We start from the raw sequence: 22,500 nt of genomic DNA, 5'->3' as shown, positions 1-22,500 counted from the left end.
TTTTTTGCCTTTTCTGGAAATTAGTGAAGGCAGCGCATCAAAGGTGCGCACCTCGCTGCCCACCTTGGTGTGCTCTGAGGTGCGCACCCGGGAGCGCTACGAAGTGTGCTCCAAGGTGCGGCGTGCACGTTGTCGGAGCCCGGTTTGCCCCGGGTGCGCACCTCGCCTGCACCTTGGCCGGGGTGGGCACCTTGGCTGGGTTTGCCCAGGGTGCGCTCCGAAGCGGGGTTACTGGAGCGCCCCCTCTTTTTTTGTCAGAGCGTTTGGTGGGGTTTCTCGCATTGGCTCTTCCCAGGCCCGGTTGTTGGGTGCGCTCCCACCCTGGCGCGCGCGAAGTTGGAAGTTGGGTTAATTGCCCGGGCGCGCACCTTCGCCAGGGTGGGCACCTTGGTGCGCACACCTTGGCTGGGCTGCGCACCAGGGCGGGCTCAAGATGGCACCAGCATTCCCTTTTTCTCACTATCTTTCAAAACGGAAATTTTAAAATCTCGTTTTTTTTTTGCCTTTTATGGAAATTAGTGAAGGCATCGCATCAAAGGTGCGCACCTCGCTGCCCACCTTGGTGTGCTCCGAGGTGCCCACCACGGTGCGCAACGCCGGTGCGAACCCGGGCAGCGCCCCGATGTGTGCTCCAAGGTGCGGCGTGCACGAAGTCGGACCCCGGTTTGCCCCGGGTGCGCACCTCGCGTGCACCTTGGTGCGCACACCTTGGCTGGGTTGCGCGGCCTGGTGGGCACCATGGTGCGCACCAAGGAGCGCTCCGAAGTGTGCTCCAAGGTGCGGCGTGCACGAAGTCGGAGCCCGGTTTGCCCCGGGTACGCACCTCGCGTGCACCTTCGCCGGGGTGGGCACCTCGGCTGGGTTGCGCGCCCTGGTGCGCACCAAGGAGCGCTCCGAAGTGTGCTCCAAGGTGCGGCGTGCACGAAGTCGGAGCCCGGTTTGCCCCGGGTGCGCACCTTCGCCGCGGTGCGCACCATGGCGTGCACGAAGTCGGAGCCCGGTTTGCCCCGGGTGCGCACCTCGCGTGCACCTTCGGCGGGGTTGCGCGCCCTGGTGGGCACCATGGTGCGCACCAAGGAGCGCTCCGAAGTGTGCTCCAAGGTGCGGCGTGCACGAAGTCGGAGCCCGGTTTGCCCCGGGTGCGCACCTCGCGTGCACCTTCGGCGGGGTTGCGCGCCCTGGTGGGCACCATGGTGCGCACCAAGGAGCGCTCCGAAGTGTGCTCCAAGGTGCGGCGTGCACGAAGTCGGAGCCCGGTTTGCCCCGGGTGCGCACCTCGCGTGCACCTTCGCCGCGGTGGGCACCATGGCGTGCACGAAGTCGGAGCCCGGTTTGCCCCGGGTGCGCACCTCGCGTGCACCTTCGCCGGGGTGGGCACCTCGGCTGGGTTGCGCGCCCTGGTGCGCACCAAGGAGCGCTCCGAAGTGTGCTCCAAGGTGCGGCGTGCACGAAGTCGGAGCCCGGTTTGCCCCGGGTGCGCACCTCGCGTGCACCTTCGCCAGGGGTGGGCACCTCGGTGTGCTCCGAGGTGCGAACCCGAGAGCGCTCCGAGGTGCCCACGAAGTCGAAAGTCGGGTTAATTGCATTGTTTTTCCCCGGGTGCGCTCCGAGGTGCGCAACATCGGCGCGCACCAAGGAGGGCTCCGAAGTGTGCTCCAAGGTGCGCACGATGGCGTGCACCTCTGGTGCGCACGATTCGGAGCTCGGTTTGACCCGGGGTGCGCACACCTTGGCTGGGTTGCGCACCTTTTGTGCGCTCCAAGGTGCGCACGAAGTCGGAGCTCGGTTTGCCCCGGGTGCGCACCTTCGCCAGGGTGCGCACCTTGATGCGCACGCCTTGGCTGGGCTGCGCACCTTGGTGGGCGCCATGGTGCGCACCTTTCGTGCGCTCCAAGGTGCGCACGAAGTCGGAGCTCGGTTTGCCCCGGGTGCGCACCTTGGTGGGCGCCATGGTGCACTCCGAGGTGCCCAAGATTGGTGCGCACCAAGGAGCGCTCCGAAGTGCGCTCCAAGGTGCGCGCGAAGTCGAAAGTTGGGTTAATTGTCCGGTTTGCCTCGGGTGCGCACCTTGCGTGCACCTTCGCCAGGGTGGGCGCCTTGGTGCGCACACCTTGGCTGGGCTGCGCACACCTTGGCACCCGCGTTTCCTTCATTTTAAATTTTTTTTTTTTACAATCTCTCAAGTGGGAAATTCTATAATCTCAACTTTTTTTGCCTTTTCAGGAAACTTTTGAATGGAGCGCATCATTGGTGCGCTCCGAAGTGTGCTCCAAAGCTCTCTCCAGCTGCGTGCACCTGCCCCGGCCGCGCACCCGGCCCCGCCCAGCTTCGCTCACCTGTCCCGGGCGTCTGGTGCGGAACCTTAGAGTAAGAAACATCACCGTGCACCTTGGCCAACGTGCGCGACTCGACCGAGCGCGCACTGGCCGAGGTGCACACCGATTTCACCTGGGTGCGCGCAGCAGCACCTCGGGCGCACCGGGGTGCGCGCACAACGCCCGGGTTGCACCGTGGCCTGTGTGCTCGGGGCGCCTCGGGTGCGCGCTCGGTGTCGCCCCCCCCGCGCGCGCGGTAGTGCGGGCAGCGCACCCCGGCCCGGCCCGGCCCCGACGAGAACGCAAACGGGCAAAAGGTTTATTCAAATAGCATTGCGACGCCCGAGCGAAAAACTAAAAAAGGGTGCAACACCGGGACTTCCCGGGAGGTCACCCATCCCAGTACTACTCCGGCCCAAGCGCGCTTAACTGCGGAGTTCTGATGGGATCCGGTGCACTAACGCTGGTATGATCGCACCCGTTATGAGCTTGTCGCAGTGTGTACTTAGCAAACCGCGACCCACGTGCGAATCCACCCCGGCCACCCACCCCCCGTCGAGGTGCACACCCTCCCTCGCGAAGTGCGCCCCGTTCGCCAAGTGTGAGCCCTGCCCGGGTGCGCGCACCTTGCTAGGGCGTCGGGTGTGCACCCGGCCCGGCCTACGTGCGTGCACCTGGAGGGGGCGTCGTGTGCGGTGCAGTGTCCCGTCTGCAACGCGGTGCCCACACACCACCTCGGGCGCAACGACCTGCGCTCACATGTGGGCCGAGTGCACCTTGGTGCATGTTCGGGGCGCCTCGGGTGCACGCTCGATCTTGCCCCGGTGCACCAAGGCGCTCGGTTTGCCCCGGGTGCGCACTTGGTGCAAGGTGGGCACCCAAAATAGGGATCAAGCACCAAAACACAAGTTTCGGGATGCAAAATGGGACCCAAGGACCACAAATGCGTTCCAAGACCCATGATGGGTCCACGAGAACAAAAATGTGTTCCGAGACTTAATAAACAAATATTGGGTTTAGGAGAAGAAACATGCTCTGATGCCCAAAACGAGAATCGACCCCGAAAAGGCCACAGGCCAAAAGTGGGATGCGAGACAAAAAAAAATGGGACCCGAGGACCAAAATTGGGTTCCCAGGTCGAAGACAGGGCAACCGGACAAGAAACGACCTCTAAGGCTCGAAATGAGTCCCGACGACTAAAACTTGACAAGAAGCACCCATCAGGCACCCAACTCGACACCCATGGGATGCCGACCACCCGGGCTTCCACCTAGCACACCTTGGCACCCACCCACCCTCGCACCCCAACCTCGCACCCAACTTAGCACCTTTGAACCCACATTGGCACTCACCCCTGACCCTGGCACCTTGGAACCCACATTGGCACTCACCTTGACCCTGGCACCCACCTTTGCACTCACCTTGGGACCCACCCTGGCTCCCACCTCGGCACCCACCCAGACACCCACCTTGGTTCCTTGGCACCCACCTTGGATCCTTGGCACCCACCCCCGACACCCACCTTGGCACGCAACTTGGCTACTTGCCACCCATCTTGGCTCCTTGACGCCCACCCCGACAACCACCCCGTGACCTACCCTGGCTAGGGTTGGTGCACACCCACCCTGGTGCCCACCTTGGCACCCACCCTATGACCCACCTTGGCACGCACCTTAGTACCCACCCCGTTACCCACCCTAGGACCCACCCCGTGACCCACCTTGGCCAGGGTGGGTGCCTTGGTGCGCACAACTTGCCTGGGCTGCACACCAGGGCGGGCTCAAGATGGCACCCGCGTTCCGTTTTTTTCACTATCTTTCAAAACGGAAATTTTAAAATCTCATTTTTTTCTTTTTTTTGCCTTTTCTGGAAATTAGTGAAGGCAGCGCATCAAAGGTGCGCAATGCTGGTGCGAACCCGGGAGCGCTCCGATGTGTGCTCCAAGGTGCGGCGTGCACGAAGTCCGAGCCCGGTTTGCCCCGGGTGCGCACCTCGCGTGCACCTTCGCGGGGTGAGCACCTTGGCTGGGTTGCGCGCCCTGGTGCGTACCAAGGAGCGCTCTGAAGTGTGCTCCAAGGTGCGGCTGTGCACGAAGTCGGAGCCCGGTTTGCCCCGGGTGTGCACCTCGGGTGCGCACCTCGCGTGCACCTTCGCTGCGGTGGGCACCTTGGCTGGGTTGCGCGCCTTGGTGGGCACCATGCAGTGCACGAAGTCGGAGCCCGGTTTGCCCCGGGCGCGCACCTCCGCCAGGGTGGGCACCTTGGTGCGCACAACTTGCCTGGGCTGCGCACCAGGAAGGGCTCAAGATGGCACCCGCGTTCCGTTTTTTTCACTATCTTTCAGAACGGAAATTTTAAAATATCGTTTTTTTTTGCCTTTTCTGGAAATTAGTGAAGGCAGCGCATCAAAGGTGCGCAACGCTGGTGCGAACCTGGGAGCGCTCCGATGTGTGCTCCAAGGTGCGGCGTGCACAAAGTCGGAGCCCCGGTTTGCCCCGGGTGCGCCCTGGTGGGCACCATGGTGCGCACCAAGGAGCGCTCCGAAGTGTGCTCCAAGGTGCGGCCTGCACGAAGTCGGAGCCCGGTTTGCCCCGGGTGTGCACCTCGGGTGGGCACCTTGGTGCGCATGCCTTGCCTGGGCTGCGCACCAGGGCGGGCTCAAGATGGCACCCGCGTTCCTTTTTTTTCACTATCTTTCAAAACGGAAATTTTAAAATCTCATTTTTTTTTTGCCTTTTCTGGAAATTAGTGAAGGCAGCGCATCAAAGGTGCGCACCTCGCTGCCCACCACGGTGCGCAACGCCGGTGGGCACCCGGGAGTGCTTCGAAGTGTGCTCCAAGGTGTTGCGTGCACGTTGTCGGAGCCCGGTTTGCCCCGGGTGCGCACCTCGCGTGCACCTTCGTCGGGGTGGGCACCTTGGCTTGGTTTGCCCCGGCTGCGCTCCGAAGCGGGGTTATTGAGCGCCGCCTCTTTTTTTGTCGGAGCGTTTGGTGGGGTTTCTCGCATTGGCTCTTCCGAGGCCCGGTTGCCACCTCTGGCGCGCACGAAGTCGGAAGTAGGGTTAATTGCCCGGGTGCGCACCTTTGCCAGGGTGGCACCTTACCTGGGCTGCGCACCAGGGCGGGCTCAAGATGGCCACGCGCGTTCCGTTTTTTTTCACTATCTTTCAAAACGGAAATTTTAAAATCTCCTTTTTTTTTTGCCTTTCTGGAAATTAGTGAAGGCAGCGCATCAAAGGTGCGCACCTCGCTGCCCACCTTGGTGTGCTCTGAGGTGCGCACCCGGGAGCGCTACGAAGTGTGCTCCAAGGTGCGGCGTGCACGTTGTCGGAGCCCGGTTTGCCCCGGGTGCGCACCTCGCCTGCACCTTGGCCGGGGTGGGCACCTTGGCTGGGTTTGCCCAGGGTGCGCTCCGAAGCGGGGTTACTGGAAGCGCCCCCTCTTTTTTTGTCAGAGAGTTTGGTGGGGTTTCTCGCATTGGCTCTTCCCAGGCCCGGTTGTTGGGTGCGCTCCCACCCTGGCGCGCGCGAAGTTGGAAGTTGGGTTAATTGCCCGGGCGCGCACCTTCGCCAGGGTGGGCACCTTGGTGCGCAAACCTTGGCTGGGCTGCGCACCAGGGCGGGCTCAAGATGGCACCAAGCATTCCCTTTTTCTCACTATCTTTCAAAACGTTTTTTTTGCCTTTTATGGAAATTAGTGAAGGCATCGCATCAAAGGTGCGCACCTCGCTGCCCACCTTGGTGTGCTCCGAGGTGCCCACCACGGTGCGCAACGCCGGTGCGAACCCGGGAGCGCCCCGATGTGTGCTCCAAGGTGCGGCGTGCACGAAGTCGGACCCCGGTTTGCCCCGGGTGCGCACCTCGCGTGCACCTTGGTGCGCACACCTTGGCTGGGTTGCGCGGCCTGGTGGGCACCATGGTGCGCACCAAGGAGCGCTCCGAAGTGTGCTCCAAGGTGCGGCGTGCACGAAGTCGGAGCCCGGTTTGCCCCGGGTGCGCACCTTCGCCGCGGTGGGCACCATGGCGTGCACGAAGTCGGAGCCCGGTTTGCCCCGGGTGCGCACCTCGCGTGCACCTTCGCCGGGGTGGGCACCTCGGCTGGGTTGCGCGCCCTGGTGCGCACCAAGGAGCGCTCTGAAGTGTGCTCCAAGGTGCGGCGTGCACGAAGTCGGAGCCCGGTTTGCCCCGGGTGTGCACCTCGCGTGCACCTTCGCTGCGGTGGGCACCTTGGCTGGGTTGCGCGCCTTGGTGGGCACCATGCAGTGCACGAAGTCGGAGCCCGGTTTGCCCCGGGCGCGCACCTCCGCCAGGGTGGGCACCTTGGTGCGCACAACTTGCCTGGGCTGCGCACCAGGAAGGGCTCAAGATGGCACCCGCGTTCCGTTTTTTTCACTATCTTTCAGAACGGAAATTTTAAAATATCGTTTTTTTTTGCCTTTTCTGGAAATTAGTGAAGGCAGCGCATCAAAGGTGCGCAACGCTGGTGCGAACCTGGGAGCGCTCCGATGTGTGCTCCAAGGTGCGGCGTGCACGAAGTCGGACCCCGGTTTGCCCCGGGTGCGCACCTCGCGTGCACCTTGGTGCGCACACCTTGGCTGGGTTGCGCGCCCTGGTGGGCACCATGGTGCGCACCAAGGAGCGCTCCGAAGTGTGCTCCAAGGTGCGGCGTGCACGAAGTCGGAGCCCGGTTTGCCCCGGGTGCGCACCTCGCGTGCACCTTCGCCGCGGTGGGCACCATGGCGTGCACGAAGTCGGAGCCCGGTTTGCCCCGGGTGCGCACCTCGCGTGCACCTTCGCCGGGGTGGGCACCTTGGTGTGCAGACCTTGGCTGGGTTGCGCGCCCTGGTGGGCACCATGGTGCGCACCAAGGAGCGCTCCGAAGTGTGCTCCAAGGTGCGGCCTGCACGAAGTCGGAGCCCGGTTTGCCCCGGGTGTGCACCTCGGGTGGGCACCTTGGTGCGCATGCCTTGCCTGGGCTGCGCACCAGGGCGGGCTCAAGATGGCACCCGCGTTCCTTTTTTTTCACTATCTTTCAAAACGGAAATTTTAAAATCTCATTTTTTTTTGCCTTTTTCTGGAAATTAGTGAAGGCAGCGCATCAAAGGTGCGCACCTCGCTGCCCACCACGGTGCGCAACGCCGGTGGGCACCCGGGAGTGCTTCGAAGTGTGCTCCAAGGTGCTGCGTGCACGTTGTCGGAGCCCGGTTTGCCCCGGGTGCGCACCTCGCGTGCACCTTCGTCGGGGTGGGCACCTTGGCTGGGTTTGCCCCGGCTGCGCTCCGAAGCGGGGTTATTGGAGCGCCGCCTCTTTTTTTGTCGGAGCGTTTGGTGGGGTTTCTCGCATTGGCTCTTCCGAGGCCCGGTTGCCACCCTGGCGCGCACGAAGTCGGAAGTAGGGTTAATTGCCCGGGTGCGCACCTTTGCCAGGGTGGGCACCTTACCTGGGCTGCGCACCAGGGCGGGCTCAAGATGGCACGCGCGTTCCGTTTTTTTCACTATCTTTCAAAACGGAAATTTTAAAATCTCCTTTTTTTTTTGCCTTTTCTGGAAATTAGTGAAGGCAGCGCATCAAAGGTGCGCACCTCGCTGCCCACCTTGGTGTGCTCTGAGGTGCGCACCCGGGAGCGCTACGAAGTGTGCTCCAAGGTGCGGCGTGCACGTTGTCGGAGCCCGGTTTGCCCCGGGTGCGCACCTCGCCTGCACCTTGGCCGGGGTGGGCACCTTGGCTGGGTTTGCCCAGGGTGCGCTCCGAAGCGGGGTTACTGGAGCGCCCCCTCTTTTTTTGTCAGAGCGTTTGGTGGGGTTTCTCGCATTGGCTCTTCCCAGGCCCGGTTGTTGGGTGCGCTCCCACCCTGGCGCGCGCGAAGTTGGAAGTTGGGTTAATTGCCCGGGCGCGCACCTTCGCCAGGGTGGGCACCTTGGTGCGCACACCTTGGCTGGGCTGCGCACCAGGGCGGGCTCAAGATGGCACCAGCATTCCCTTTTTCTCACTATCTTTCAAAACGGAAATTTTAAAATCTCGTTTTTTTTTTGCCTTTTATGGAAATTAGTGAAGGCATCGCATCAAAGGTGCGCACCTCGCTGCCCACCTTGGTGTGCTCCGAGGTGCCCACCACGGTGCGCAACGCCGGTGCGAACCCGGGAGCGCCCCGATGTGTGCTCCAAGGTGCGGCGTGCACGAAGTCGGACCCCGGTTTGCCCCGGGTGCGCACCTCGCGTGCACCTTGGTGCGCACACCTTGGCTGGGTTGCGCGGCCTGGTGGGCACCATGGTGCGCACCAAGGAGCGCTCCGAAGTGTGCTCCAAGGTGCGGCGTGCACGAAGTCGGAGCCCGGTTTGCCCCGGGTACGCACCTCGCGTGCACCTTCGCCGGGGTGGGCACCTCGGCTGGGTTGCGCGCCCTGGTGCGCACCAAGGAGCGCTCCGAAGTGTGCTCCAAGGTGCGGCGTGCACGAAGTCGGAGCCCGGTTTGCCCCGGGTGCGCACCTTCGCCGCGGTGCGCACCATGGCGTGCACGAAGTCGGAGCCCGGTTTGCCCCGGGTGCGCACCTCGCGTGCACCTTCGGCGGGGTTGCGCGCCCTGGTGGGCACCATGGTGCGCACCAAGGAGCGCTCCGAAGTGTGCTCCAAGGTGCGGCGTGCACGAAGTCGGAGCCCGGTTTGCCCCGAGTGCGCACCTCGCGTGCACCTTCGGCGGGGTTGCGCGCCCTGGTGGGCACCATGGTGCGCACCAAGGAGCGCTCCGAAGTGTGCTCCAAGGTGCGGCGTGCACGAAGTCGGAGCCCGGTTTGCCCCGGGTGCGCACCTCGCGTGCACCTTCGCCGCGGTGGGCACCATGGCGTGCACGAAGTCGGAGCCCGGTTTGCCCCGGGTGCGCACCTCGCGTGCACCTTCGCCGGGGTGGGCACCTCGGCTGGGTTGCGCGCCCTGGTGCGCACCAAGGAGCGCTCCGAAGTGTGCTCCAAGGTGCGGCGTGCACGAAGTCGGAGCCCGGTTTGCCCCGGGTGCGCACCTCGCGTGCACCTTCGCCAGGGTGGGCACCTCGGTGCGCACACCTTCTCAATGTTTTCTTGCCTTTTCTGGAAATTGGTGAAGGCAGCGCATCAAAGGTGCGCACCTCGGTGTGCTCCGAGGTGCGAACCCGAGAGCGCTCCGAGGTGCCCACGAAGTCGAAAGTCGGGTTAATTGCATTGTTTTCCCCGGGTGCGCTCCGAGGTGCGCAACATCGGCGCGCACCAAGGAGGGCTCCGAAGTGTGCTCCAAGGTGCGCACGATGGCGTGCACCTCTGGTGCGCACGATTCGGAGCTCGGTTTGACCGGGGTGCGCACACCTTGGCTGGGTTGCGCACCTTTTGTGCGCTCCAAGGTGCGCACGAAGTCGGAGCTCGGTTTGCCCCGGGTGCGCACCTTCGCCAGGGTGCGCACCTTGATGCGCACGCCTTGGCTGGGCTGCGCACCTTGGTGGGCGCCATGGTGCGCACCTTTCGTGCGCTCCAAGGTGCGCACGAAGTCGGAGCTCGGTTTGCCCCGGGTGCGCACCTTGGTGGGCGCCATGGTGCACTCCGAGGTGCCCAAGATTGGTGCGCACCAAGGAGCGCTCCGAAGTGCGCTCCAAGGTGCGCGCGAAGTCGAAAGTTGGGTTAATTGTCCGGTTTGCCTCGGGTGCGCACCTTGCGTGCACCTTCGCCAGGGTGGGCGCCTTGGTGCGCACACCTTGGCTGGGCTGCGCACACCTTGGCACCCGCGTTTCCTTCATTTTAAATTTTTTTTTTTTACAATCTCTCAAGTGGGAAATTCTATAATCTCAACTTTTTTTGCCTTTTCAGGAAACTTTTGAATGGAGCGCATCATTGGTGCGCTCCGAAGTGTGCTCCAAAGCTCTCTCCAGCTGCGTGCACCTGCCCCGGCCGCGCACCCGGCCCCGCCCAGCTTCGCTCACCTGTCCCGGGCGTCTGGTGCGGAACCTTAGAGTAAGAAACATCACCGTGCACCTTGGCCAACGTGCGCGACTCGACCGAGCGCGCACTGGCCGAGGTGCACACCGATTTCACCTGGGTGCGCGCGCAGCACCTCGGGCGCACCGGGGTGCGCGCACAACGCCCGGGTTGCACCGTGGCCTGTGTGCTCGGGGCGCCTCGGGTGCGCGCTCGGTGTCGCCCCCGCGCGCGCGGTAGTGCGGGCAGCGCACCCCGGCCCGGCCCGGCCCCGACGAGAACGCAAACGGGCAAAAGGTTTATTCAAATAGCATTGCGACGCCCGGCGAAAAACTAAAAAAGGGTGCAACACCGGGACTTCCCGGGAGGTCACCCATCCCAGTACTACTCCGGCCCAAGCGCGCTTAACTGCGGAGTTCTGATGGGATCCGGTGCACTAACGCTGGTATGATCGCACCCGTTATGAGCTTGTCGCAGTGTGTACTTAGCAAACCGCGACCCACGTGCGAATCCACCCCGGCCACCCACCCCCGTCGAGGTGCACACCCTCCCTCGCGAAGTGCGCCCCGTTCGCCAAGTGTGAGCCCTGCCCGGGTGCGCGCACCTTGCTAGGGCGTCGGGTGTGCACCCGGCCCGGCCTACGTGCGTGCACCTGGAGGGGGCGTCGTGTGCGTGCAGTGTCCCGTCTGCAACGCGGTGCCCACACACCACCTCGGGCGCAACGACCTGCGCTCACATGTGGGCCGAGTGCACCTTGGTGCATGTTCGGGGCGCCTCGGGTGCACGCTCGATCTTGCCCCGGTGCACCAAGGCGCTCGGTTTGCCCCGGGTGCGCACTTGGTGCAAGGTGGGCACCCAAAATAGGGATCAAGCACCAAAACACAAGTTTCGGGATGCAAAATGGGACCCAAGGACCACAAATGCGTTCCAAGACCCATGATGGGTCCACGAGAACAAAAATGTGTTCCGAGACTTAATAAACAAATATTGGGTTTTAGGAGAAGAAACATGCTCTGATGCCCAAAACGAGAATCGACCCCGAAAAGGCCACAGGCCAAAAGTGGGATGCGAGACAAAAAAAAATGGGACCCGAGGACCAAAATTGGGTTCCCAGGTCGAAGACAGGGCAACCGGACAAGAAACGACCTCTAAGGCTCGAAATGAGTCCCGACGACTAAAACTTGACAAGAAGCACCCATCAGGCACCCAACTCGACACCCATGGGATGCCGACCCACCCGGGCTTCCACCTAGCACACCTTGGCACCCACCCACCCTCGCACCCAACCTCGCACCCAACTTAGCACCTTTGAACCCACATTGGCACTCACCCTGACCCTGGCACCTTGGAACCCACATTGGCACTCACCTTGACCCTGGCACCCACCTTTGCACTCACCTTGGGACCCACCCTGGCTCCCACCTCGGCACCCACCCAGACACCCACCTTGGTTCCTTGGCACCCACCTTGGATCCTTGGCACCCACCCCGACACCCACCTTGGCACGCAACTTGGCTACTTGCCACCCACCTTGGCTCCTTGACGCCCACCCCGACAACCACCCCGTGACCTACCCTGGCTAGGGTTGGTGCACACCCACCCTGGTGCCCACCTTGGCACCCACCCTATGACCCACCTTGGCACGCACCTTAGTACCCACCCCGTTACCCACCCTAGGACCCACCCCGTGACCCACCTTGGCCAGGGTGGGTGCACCCACCCTGGTGCCCACCTTGGCACCCACCCATCCTAGCACCCAGCCTGTGACCGGGCTTGGAACCCAACCTTGCACCCGCACCCGTCTTGGCCAGTGTGGGTGCGCACCCATCCTGGCACCCACGTTGTGACACACCCTTTAACCCACGCACCCTAGCACCCACGTTGGCACCCACCTTGGAACCCAACCTAGCAACTTGGCACCCACCCCGTGACCCACCTTGGCATCCACCATAGCAGTCGCCGACTTGGCACCCACCTCGGCACCCACCTTGACACTTGTGGACCCACCTTGCCACTCACCCTAGCATCGACCCATCCTAGCACCCACCCTGGCACCTTTGCACCCTAGCACTCACCCATCCTAGCACCTAACCTGTGACCCACCTTGACACTCACCCTCGCACCCACCTTGGAACCCAACCTAGCACCCACCCACCCTGACACCAACCCTAGCACCTACCCACCCTTGCACCCACCCTGTGACCCATCTTGGCACCCACCCATCCTACCACTCAACCTATCACCCACCTTCTCACCCACCTTGGCATCCACCTTAGCACCCACCCACACTGGCACCTTGGCACCCACCTCGGGCAAGGTGGGTGCACACCCACCCTGGCACCCAATTTAGAACCCACCGAGCATGTTACCCACCTTGGCACCCACATTGCAGCCCACCCTAGTACCCACCCTATGACCCACATTGGCATCCACACCCTAGCACCCAGGCACCTCGACACCCGCCTTGACACCCACCCTAGCACTGAACCTGTGACCCACCTTGGAACTCACCCTAGAACCCACCCACCCTGTGAACCACCTTGGCATCCACCTTAGCACCCACCCACCTTGGCACCCACTCTAGCACTCACCCATCCTAACACCCAACTTGTTACCCACCTTGGCACCCGCCCTCGCGTCCACCTTGAAACCCACCCTAGCACCCACCCACGCAGGAGCCCACCTTGGCACCCAACCTAACACCCACGCATCCTGGCACCCAACTTGTGACCCACCTTGGAACCCACCCTAGTACCCACCTTTGAACCCACTATATCACCAACCCACCTTGGCACCCACCCTATGACCCTCTTTGGAATCCACCCTAGCACGCACCCACCCTGGCACCCACCATGGAGCGCACCCTAGCACCCACCCACCTCGGCACGCACCTCAACACCCACCTTGGTGTGCGCACTGCGCCAACCTCTCAAAGACCCTATGTGGTGCGCTCCAAAGTGTACACCTTTGGTGCGCTCCAAGGTGCGCACCTTTGGTGCACACCGAGGTGCACACCAAAGTGTGCACCGAGGTGAGCACCAAAGTGCACTCCAGGGTGCACACCAAGGCGTGCACCTTTGGTGCGGTCAATGCAAACGAATTCGGAAGTTGGGGTCGATGTCCTAATCGCTGCTGCAGACTACACGTATGAGAATCGGACAAATAGCTTTATATAGGGGAGGTGTTGCGTTTGATGGGTCGACTCCCCTGGTTGTGTGCACTGCACCAACTTCAAAGACCCTGTCTTGTTTAAGAAGTCAAAAGTTGGGGTGGATGTCCTAATCATTGCTGCAGTCTACGCATGTATGAGAATCAGACAAATAGCTTATATAGGGGAGGTGTTGCATTCGGTGGGTTGACTCCCCTGGTTGTGCGCACTGCGCCAACCTCAAAGACCCCGCATAGCAGAAGAAGTCGGAAGTCGGATTTTGGTGAGCACCAAGGCGTGCACCTTTGGTGCGGTCAACGCAGACGAATTCAGAAGTTGGGGTGGATGTCCTAATCGTTGTTGCAGGCTACACATGTATGAGAATCAGACAAATAGCTTATATAGGGGAGGTGTTGGGTTTGATGGGTCAACTCCCTTGGTTGTGCGCATTACGCCAACCTCAAAGACCTTGTTTTCGTTAAGAAGTCAAAAGTTGGGGTCAATGTCCTAATGGCTCCTGCAGGCTACACATGTATGAGAATCGGACAAATAGCTTATATAGGGGAGGTGTTGGGTTTGATGGGTCGACTCCCCTGGTTGTGCGCATTACGTCAACCTCAAAGACCTTGTTTTCGTTAAGAAGTCAAAAGTTGGGGTCGATGTCCTAATTGCTCCTGTAGACTACACATGTATGAGAATCAGACAAATAGCTTATATAGGGGAGGTGTTGGGTTTGATGGGTTGACTCCCCTAGTTGTTCGCATTACACCAACCTCAAAGACCTTGTTTTCGTTTAGAAGCCGAAAGTTGGGGTCGATGTCCTAATTGCTCCTGCAGGCTACGCATGTATGAGAATCAGACAAATAGCTTATATAGGGGAGGTGTTGGGTTTGATGGGTCGACTCCCCTGGTTGTGCGCATTGCGCCAACCTCAAAGACCCTGCATTGCGGATGAAGTCGAAAGTCAGAGTTTGGTGTGCTACAAGGTGTGGTCGAAGGTGCTCACCTAGGTGTGCACCTTTGGAGCACAGGAAAAGTGCCCTCCAAAAGTGCGCACCTTTGGAGTGCACAAAAGTGCCCTCCAAAAGTGCGCACCTTTGGAGCGCAGAAAAGTGCCCTCCAAAAGTGCGCACCTTTGGAGCGCAGAAAAGTGCCCTCCAAAAAGTGCCCTCCAAAAGTGCGCACCTTTGGAGCGCAGAAAAGTGCCCTCCAAAAAGTGCCCTCCAAAAGTGCGCACCTTTGGAGCGCAGAAAAGTGCCCTCCAAAAAGTGCCCTCCAAAAGTGCGCACCTTTGGAGCGCAGAAAAGTGCCCTCCAAAAAGTGCCCTCCAAAAGTGCGCACCTTTGGAGCGCAGAAAAGTGCCCTCCAAAAAGTGCCCTCCAAAAGTGCGCACCTTTGGAGCGCAGAAAAGTGCCCTCCAAAAAGTGCCCTCCAAAAGTGCGCACCTTTGGAGCGCAGAAAAGTGCCCTCCAAAAAGTGCCCTCCAAAAGTGCGCACCTTTGGAGCGCAGAAAAGTGCCCTCCAAAAAGTGCCCTCCAAAAGTGCGCACCTTTGGAGCGCAGAAAAGTGCCCTCCAAAAAGTGCCCTCCAAAAGTGCGCACCTTTGGAGCGCAGAAAAGTGCCCTCCAAAAGTGCGCACCTTTGGAGCGCACAAAAGTGCCCTCCAAAAGTGCGCACTTTTGGTGCGCACCAAGGCGCTGGTTCGGTCGTTGCAGGCGAGTTCGGAAGTTGGGGTCGATGTCCTGAGCGGAGGTGCAAACTACACAGGTGTCGGAATCGGACAAATAGCTTATATAGGGGAGGTGTATGCTTCGATGGGTCGACTCCCCAGGTTGAGCGCACCGCGCCAACCTCAAAGACCCTACGGTATGGATGAAGTCGGAAGTTGGGTCCGATGACCGATTCGATTAGTAGGTATGCTCATGAGGTCGGAATTTGGGTCCGATGACCTGCCATGTGCAGGAAGGCGAATGTTGACACTGTGCGTTGCAAGGTGCACACCAAGGCGCTGGTGCGGTCTTTTTAGTCGAGTTCGGAAGTTGGGGTCGATGTCCTGATCGGAGGTGCAAGCTACACAGGTGTGGGAATCGGACAAATAGCTTATATAGGGGAGGTGTATGCTTCGTTGGGTCGACTCCCCGGGTTGAGCGCACCGCGCCAACCTCAAAGACCCTACGGTATGGATGAAGTCGGAAGTTGGGTCCGATGACCGATTCGATATGTAGGCATACTCGCGAGGTCGGAATTTGGGTCCGATGACCTGCCACGTGCAGGAAGGCGAATGTTGGCACTGTGCGTTGCAAGGTGCGCACCAAGGCGCTGGTTCGGTCGTTGGAGGCGAGTTCGGAAGTTGGGGTCGATGTCTTGATCGGAGGTGCAAACTACACAGGTGTGGGAATCGGACAAATAGCTTATATAGGGGAGGTGTATGCTTCGTTGGGTCGACTCCCCGGGTTGAGCGCACCGCGCCAACCTCAAAGACCCTACGGTATGGATGAAGTCGGAAGTTGGGTCCGATGACCGATTCGATATGTAGGCATACTCGCGAGGTCGGAATTTGGGTCCGATGACCTGCCATGTGCAGGAAGGCGAATGTTGGGACTGTGCGTCGCAAGGTGCGCACCAAGGCGCTGGTGCCGTCGTTGCAGTCGAGTTCGGAAGTTGGGGTCGATGTCCTGGTCAGAGGTGCAAACTACACAGGTGTGGGAATCGGACAAATAGCTTATATAGGGGAGGTGTATGCTTCGATGGGTCGACTCCCTGGGTTGAGCGCACCGCGCCAACCTCAAAGACCCTACAGTATGGATGAAGTCGGAAGTTGGGTCCGATGACCGATTCGATACGTAGGCATATTGGCGAGGTCTGAATTTGTGTCCGATGACCTGCCATGCGCAGGAAGGCGGAATTTGGGTCCGATGACCGAGTTGATGGCGTGCCATGCGCAGAAAGGCGGAATTTGGGTCCGATGACCGAGTTGATGTTGATGGCCCGCCATGCACAGGAAGGCGGAATTTGGGTCCGATGACCGATTTGAAGGCGTGCCATACGCAAAAAGGCGGAGTTTGGGTCCGATGACCGAGTTGATATTGATGGCCCGCCATGCGCAGGAAGGCGGAATTTGGGTCCGATGACCTGACATACGCATGGAGTCCGACTCGGGGGCCGATGTTCGATTCGATGACTTGCATTGTGGGTAAAGTCGGAAGTTGTGGTCTTTGACCCGATTCGATGACCAGACTTCGGCTGCTTGAGAATCGGACAAATAACTTATATAGGGGAGGTAGTGTTCTCGAGCATCCTCCCCCCGTGCCCGTTTATGTCGATTGATGCTGGTGCTCGACTGGTTGGAGCGCTCGGATGCAAAAATCTTGCACCAGGATTTATCGATTGTGATGGACACGGCAAGTCTCCTGATTGCTATGCAGGAGCTCATCGTGAATCTCTATGCGGCCTTGGTATGGACTCGACCTGCGGAATGGTTCGGCAATGGTAGTCGCTCCAACACGTCCTTGCAATGGCCACAGAGGTGATTCGACTAGAGCTCCAGTCTAGCTTTTGGGTTGCTTGGCGGACTGGTATAGCCGCGATCGAGTTCCGGCCATGAACGTTTTAGATAGCTCTTGGGCTTTCTGGGACGGAAGTCGGAAGTTTGGGCTGTTGTCCGATTTGATGACCATTCTTCGGATGTGTGAGAATCGGACAAATAACTTATATAGGGGACTGTGTTGTCTCACGCAGCCCCCTCCGTGCCCCTCTATCTCGACCGATGTTGGTGCTTGAAAGGGTTGGGATCGCTCGGATTTATAAACGTGCACCACCATTTGTCGAGTGTGAGGGACGCGGCAGGTCTCCTAAATGCTATGCGGGCGCTCTCTGAGAATCTCTATCCGGCCTCGACACAGACTAGTCTTGCTGAATGGTTTGGCACTGGTAGTCGATCCAACACGTCGTTGTTGTGGCCGCCTAGGCGATTCGATTCGAGCCCCCGTCTAGCTTTTGGGTTGCTTGGCGGATTTTGCCCTATCCGCAAGTGAGCTCGGTCCCTAAACGTTCGAGAAACCCGATTGCTATGCGCCGACTCTCTTTCTTGCGAGCCTCCATCTAGCTTTTGGGTCTCTACGGAACGGAAGTCGGAATCTGGGACCGTTGTTTGATTCGACGAGGCAGACTACGGTTGTGCGAGAATCGGACAAATAACTTATATAGGGGAGGTGTTGACTGGAGCATTCTCCCCCGTGCCCCTCTAACTCGACCAATGCTGGCGCTCGAACGGTGGTAGCGCTCGGATTTTCATTGAGCGCCAGCATTGGTCGATTTAGAGGGGCATGCGAGATTCCCGAATGCTATGCGAGGGCTCTAACGGAAATGTCTATTGGTTTCGGTATGGATGCAATTGCGAGTGGTTCGGCAAAGGTAGTCGTTCCGATGCGTCCATGTCGTGGCCAAATCGATAATTCGATTTGAGCCCTCGTATAGCATTTGGGTCTCTCGATGTGATTCCGCATTCCAGTCCCTTTGGGCACTGCTTGAGCCGCATCCCAGGGGGTTCCCTTCCCAATAATCTGCCTCGCAACCCGATTGCTATGCGGTGAGGCTCCTCGGCCGCCTCGGAACTATCTGTGTATCAGACGCATCGCGGGATAAGGGGTTGGCAACGGTAGTCGCCCCAAGCGCGTCCGATGCTTGGACCATTCCGAGGCGGCCCTGAAGCCTCTTCCGTCTAGCCGTTGGGTCCTTCTCGCCGCATCCCTCGCCTCGCACCCCGATTGCTATGCGGTGAGGCTCCTCGACCGCCTCGGAACTATCTGTGTATCGGACGCGTCGCGGGATAAGGGGTTGTCACTGGTAGTCGCCCCAAGCGCGTCCGATGCTTGGACCATTCCGAGGCGGCCCTGAAGCCTCTTCCGTCTAGCCGTTGGGTCCTTCTCGCCGCATCCCTCGCCTCGCACCCCGATTGCTATGCGGTGAGGCTCCTCGGCCGCCTCGGAACTATCTGTGTATCGGACGCGTCGCGGGATAAGGGGTTGTCATTGGTAGTCGCCCCAAGCGCGTCCGATGCTTGGACCATTCCGAGGCGGCCCTGAAGCCTCTTCCGTCTAGCCGTTGGGTCCTTCTCGCCGCATCCCTCGCCTCGCACCCCGATTGCTATGCGGTGAGGCTCCTCGGCCGCCTCGGAACTATCTGTGTATCGGACGCGTCGCGGGATAAGGGGTTGTCACTGGTAGTCGCCCCAAGCGCGTCCGATGCTTGGACCATTCCGAGGCGGCCCTGAAGCCTCTTCCGTCTAGCCGTTGGGTCCTTCTCGCCGCATCCCTCGCCTCGCACCCCGATTGCTATGCGGTGAGGCTCCTCGGCCGCCTCGGAACTATCTGTGTATCGGACGCGTCGCGGGATAAGGGGTTGTCACTGGTAGTCGCCCCAAGCGCGTTCGATGCTTGGACCATTCCGAGGCGGCCCTGAAGCCTCTTCCGTCTAGCCGTTGGGTCCTTCTCGCCGCATCCCTCGCCTCGCACCCCGATTGCTATGCGGTGAGGCTCCTCGGCCGCCTTGGAACTATCTGTGTATCGGACGCGTCGCGGGATAAGGGGTTGTCACTGGTAGTCGCCCCAAGCGCGTCCGATGCTTGGACCATTCCGAGGCGGACCCGAAGCCTCTTCCGTCTAGCCGTTGGGTCCTTCTCGCCGCATCCTTCGCCTCGCACCCCGATTGCTATGCGGTGAGGCTCCTCGGCCGCCTCGGAACTATCTGTGTATCGGACGCGTCGCGGGATAAGGGGTTGTCACTGGTAGTCGCCCCAAGCGCGTCCGATGCTTGGACCATTCCGAGGCGGACCCGAAGCCTCTTCCGTCTAGCCGTTGGGTCCTTCTCGCCGCATCCCTCGCCTCGCACCCCGATTGCTATGCGGTGAGGCTCCTCGGCCGCCTTGGAACTATCTGTGTATCGGACGCGTCGCGGGATAAGGGGTTGTCACTGGTAGTCGCCCCAAGCGCGTCCGATGCTTGGACCATTCCGAGGCGGACCCGAAGCCTCTTCCGTCTAGCCGTTGGGTCCTTCTCGCCGCATCCCTCGCCTCGCACCCCGATTGCTATGCGGTGAGGCTCCTCGGCCGCCTTGGAACTATCTGTGTATCGGACGCGTCGCGGGATAAGGGGTTGTCACTGGTAGTCGCCCCAAGCGCGTCCGATGCTTGGACCATTCCGAGGCGGACCCGAAGCCTCTTCCGTCTAGCCGTTGGGTCCTTCTCGCCGCATCCCTCGCCTCGCACCCCGATTGCTATGCGGTGAGGCTCCTCGGCCGCCTTGGAACTATCTGTGTATCGGACGCGTCGCGGGATAAGGGGTTGTCACTGGTAGTCGCCCCAAGCGCGTCCGATGCTTGGACCATTCCGAGGCGGCCCCGAAGCCTCTTCCGTGTAGCCGTTGGGTCGTTCTCGCCGCATCCCTCGCCTCGCACCCCGATTGCTATGCGGTGAGGCTCCTCGGCCGCCTTGGAACTATCTGTGTATCGGACGCGTCGTGGGATAAGGGGTTGTCACTGGTAGTCGCCCCAAGCGCGTCCGATGCTTGGACCATTCCGAGGCGGCCCCGAAGCCTCTTCCGTGTAGCCGTTGGGTCCTTCTCGCCGCATCCCTCGCCTCGCACCCCGATTGCTATGCGGTGAGGCTCCTCGGCCGCCTTGGAACTATCTGTGTATCGGACGCGTCGCGGGATAAGGGGTTGTCACTGGTAGTCGCCCCAAGCGCGTCCGATGCTTGGACCATTCCGAGGCGGACCTGAAGCCTCTTCCCTCTAGCCGTTGGGGCTTTCTCGCCGCATCCCTCGCCTCGCACCCTGATTGCTATGCTGTGAGGCTCCTCGGCCGCCTTGGAACTATCTGTGTATCGGACGCATCGCGGGATAAGGGGTTGGCAGTGGTAGTCGCCCCAAGCGCATCCGATGCTTGGACCATTCCGAGGCGGCCCTGCAGCCTCTTCCGTCTAGCCGTTGGGGCCATCTCGCCGCATCCCCCACCTCGCACCACGATTGCTATGCGGTGAGGCTCCTTGGCCGCCTCGGAACTATCTGTGTATCGGACGCATCGCGGGATAAGGGGTTGTCACTGGTAGTCGCCCCAAGCGCGTCCGATGCTTGGACTATTCCGAGGCGGCCCTGCAGCCTCTTCCGTCTAGCCGTTGGGGCCATCTCGCTGCATCCCCCACCTCCTCGGCCGCCTCGGAACTATCTGTGTATCGGACGCATCGCGGGATAAGGGGTTGGCAGTGGTAGTCGCCCCAAGCGCGTCCGATGCTTGGACTATTCCGAGGCAGCCCTGCAGCCTCTTCCGTCTAGCCTTTGGGGCCATCTCGCCGCATCCCTCGCCTCGCACCCCGATTGCTATGCGGTGAGGCTCCTCGGCCGCCTGGGAACTATCTTCGTATCGGACGCATCGCGGGATAAGGGGTTGTCACTGGTAGTCGCCCCAAGCGCGTCCGATGCTTGGACTATTCCGAGGCGGCCCTGTGGCCTCTTCCGTCTAGCCGTTGGGGCCATCTCGCCGCATCCCCCACCTCGCACCCCGATTGCTATGCGGTGAGGCTCTTCGGCCGCCTTGGAACTATCTTCGTATCGGACGCATCGCGGGATAAGGGGTTGTCACTGGTAGTGGCCCCAAGCGCGTCCGATGCTTGGACTATTCCGAGGCGGCCCTGCAGCCTCTTCCGTCTAGCCGTTGGGGCCATCTCGCCGCATCCCCCACCTCGCACCCCGATTGCTATGCGGTGAGGCTCCTCGGCCGCCTTGGAACTATCTTCGTATCGGACGCATCGCGGGATAAGGGGTTGTCACTGGTAGTCGCCCCAAGCGCGTCCGATGCTTGGACTATTCCGACGCGGCCCTGTGGCCTCTTCCGTCTAGCCGTTGGGGCCATCTCGCCGCATCCCCCACCTCGCACCCCGATTGCTATGCGGTGAGGCTCCTCGGCCGCCTTGGAACCATCTTCGTATCGGACGCATCGCGGGATAGGGGGCTGTCACTGGTAGTCGCCCCAAGCGTGTCCGATGCTTGGACCATTCCTAGGCGGCCCTGAAGCCTCTTCCGTCTAGCCGTTGGGGCCTTCCCGCCCCATCCCTCGCCTCGCACCCCCGATTGCTATGCGGTGAGGCTCCTCGGCCGCCTTGGAACCATCTGTGTATCGGACGCATCGCGGGATAAGGGGTTGGCACTGGCAGTCGCCCCAAGCGCGTCCGATGCTTGGACCATTCCGAGGTGGCCCTGAAGCCTCTTCCGTCTAGCCGTTGGGGCCTTCCCGCCCCATCCCTCGCCTCGCACCCCGATTGATATGCGGTGAGGCTCCTCGGCCGCCTTGGAACTATCTGTGTATCGGACGCATCGCGGGATAAGGGGTTGGCACTGGTAGTCGTCCCAATCGCATCCGATGCTTGGACCATTCCGAGGCGGCCCTGCAGCCTCTTCCGTTTAGCCGTCGGGGCCTTCCCGCCGCATCCCTCGCCTCGCATCCCGATTCCTATGCGGTGAGTCTTCTCGGCCGCCGCGGAACTATACCTGTTATTGCTACTGCATCCTTCGGCTGGTAACCTCCTCTGCCGCCTTGGAACGTTCTCTTTGTCGGACGCGTCGCGGGATAAGGGGTTGGCACTGGTAGTCGCCCCAAGCGCGCCCGATGCATAGACCGCTCCGAGTCGACCTTGCTTTCAGCCTCTCACATGCATAGACCTCTCTGAGTCGACCCTGCAGCCTCTCACGTTTAGCCTTTGGAATCTCGCCTCACAACATGATTGCTATCCTTGATGCATCCCTTGCCTCGAGCCCTGATTGCTTTCTTGGCTGCATCCCTCCTCTCCTCACAGCCCGGTTGTCATCACTGCTTCATCCGTCGCTTCATGCATTCTGGCTGCTGGGCCCTTCCCACCGCACACCTCGATTGCTATCTCTTCTGCATCACACACCCCGATTGCTATCTCTGCTACATCCCTCGGCTCTCACTTCTGCATCCTTCGCCTCACACCTCGATTGCTATCAATGCTGCATCCGTAACCTCACACCCCGATTGCTATGCGGGGAGGCTCCTTGGCCGCCTTGGAAATTTCTGTGTGTCGGACGCACCGCG

The 22,500-nt window shown here is 60.9% G+C and overlaps 2 non-coding genes across 2 annotated transcripts; both read right to left on the bottom strand.

Annotated features, from left to right (window-relative positions):
* Nucleotides 1–2,676: 2,676 nt before the first annotated feature.
* On the bottom strand, nt 2,677–2,795 carry LOC131868043 (5S ribosomal RNA). The gene has a single exon (XR_009366539.1). It is a non-coding gene; the product is annotated as a 5S ribosomal RNA (ribosomal RNA).
* A 7,792-nt stretch (nt 2,796–10,587) lies between these two features.
* Nucleotides 10,588–10,706, bottom strand: LOC131868042 (5S ribosomal RNA). Its single transcript, XR_009366538.1, has one exon. It is a non-coding gene; the product is annotated as a 5S ribosomal RNA (ribosomal RNA).
* Nucleotides 10,707–22,500: the final 11,794 nt, after the last annotated feature.

This window comes from Cryptomeria japonica, unplaced genomic scaffold, assembly GCF_030272615.1.
Source record: "Cryptomeria japonica unplaced genomic scaffold, Sugi_1.0 HiC_scaffold_194, whole genome shotgun sequence".
NCBI classification, from domain to species: Eukaryota; Viridiplantae; Streptophyta; class Pinopsida; order Cupressales; family Cupressaceae; genus Cryptomeria; species Cryptomeria japonica.
This window is presented reverse-complemented; position numbering and strand designations above follow the sequence as displayed.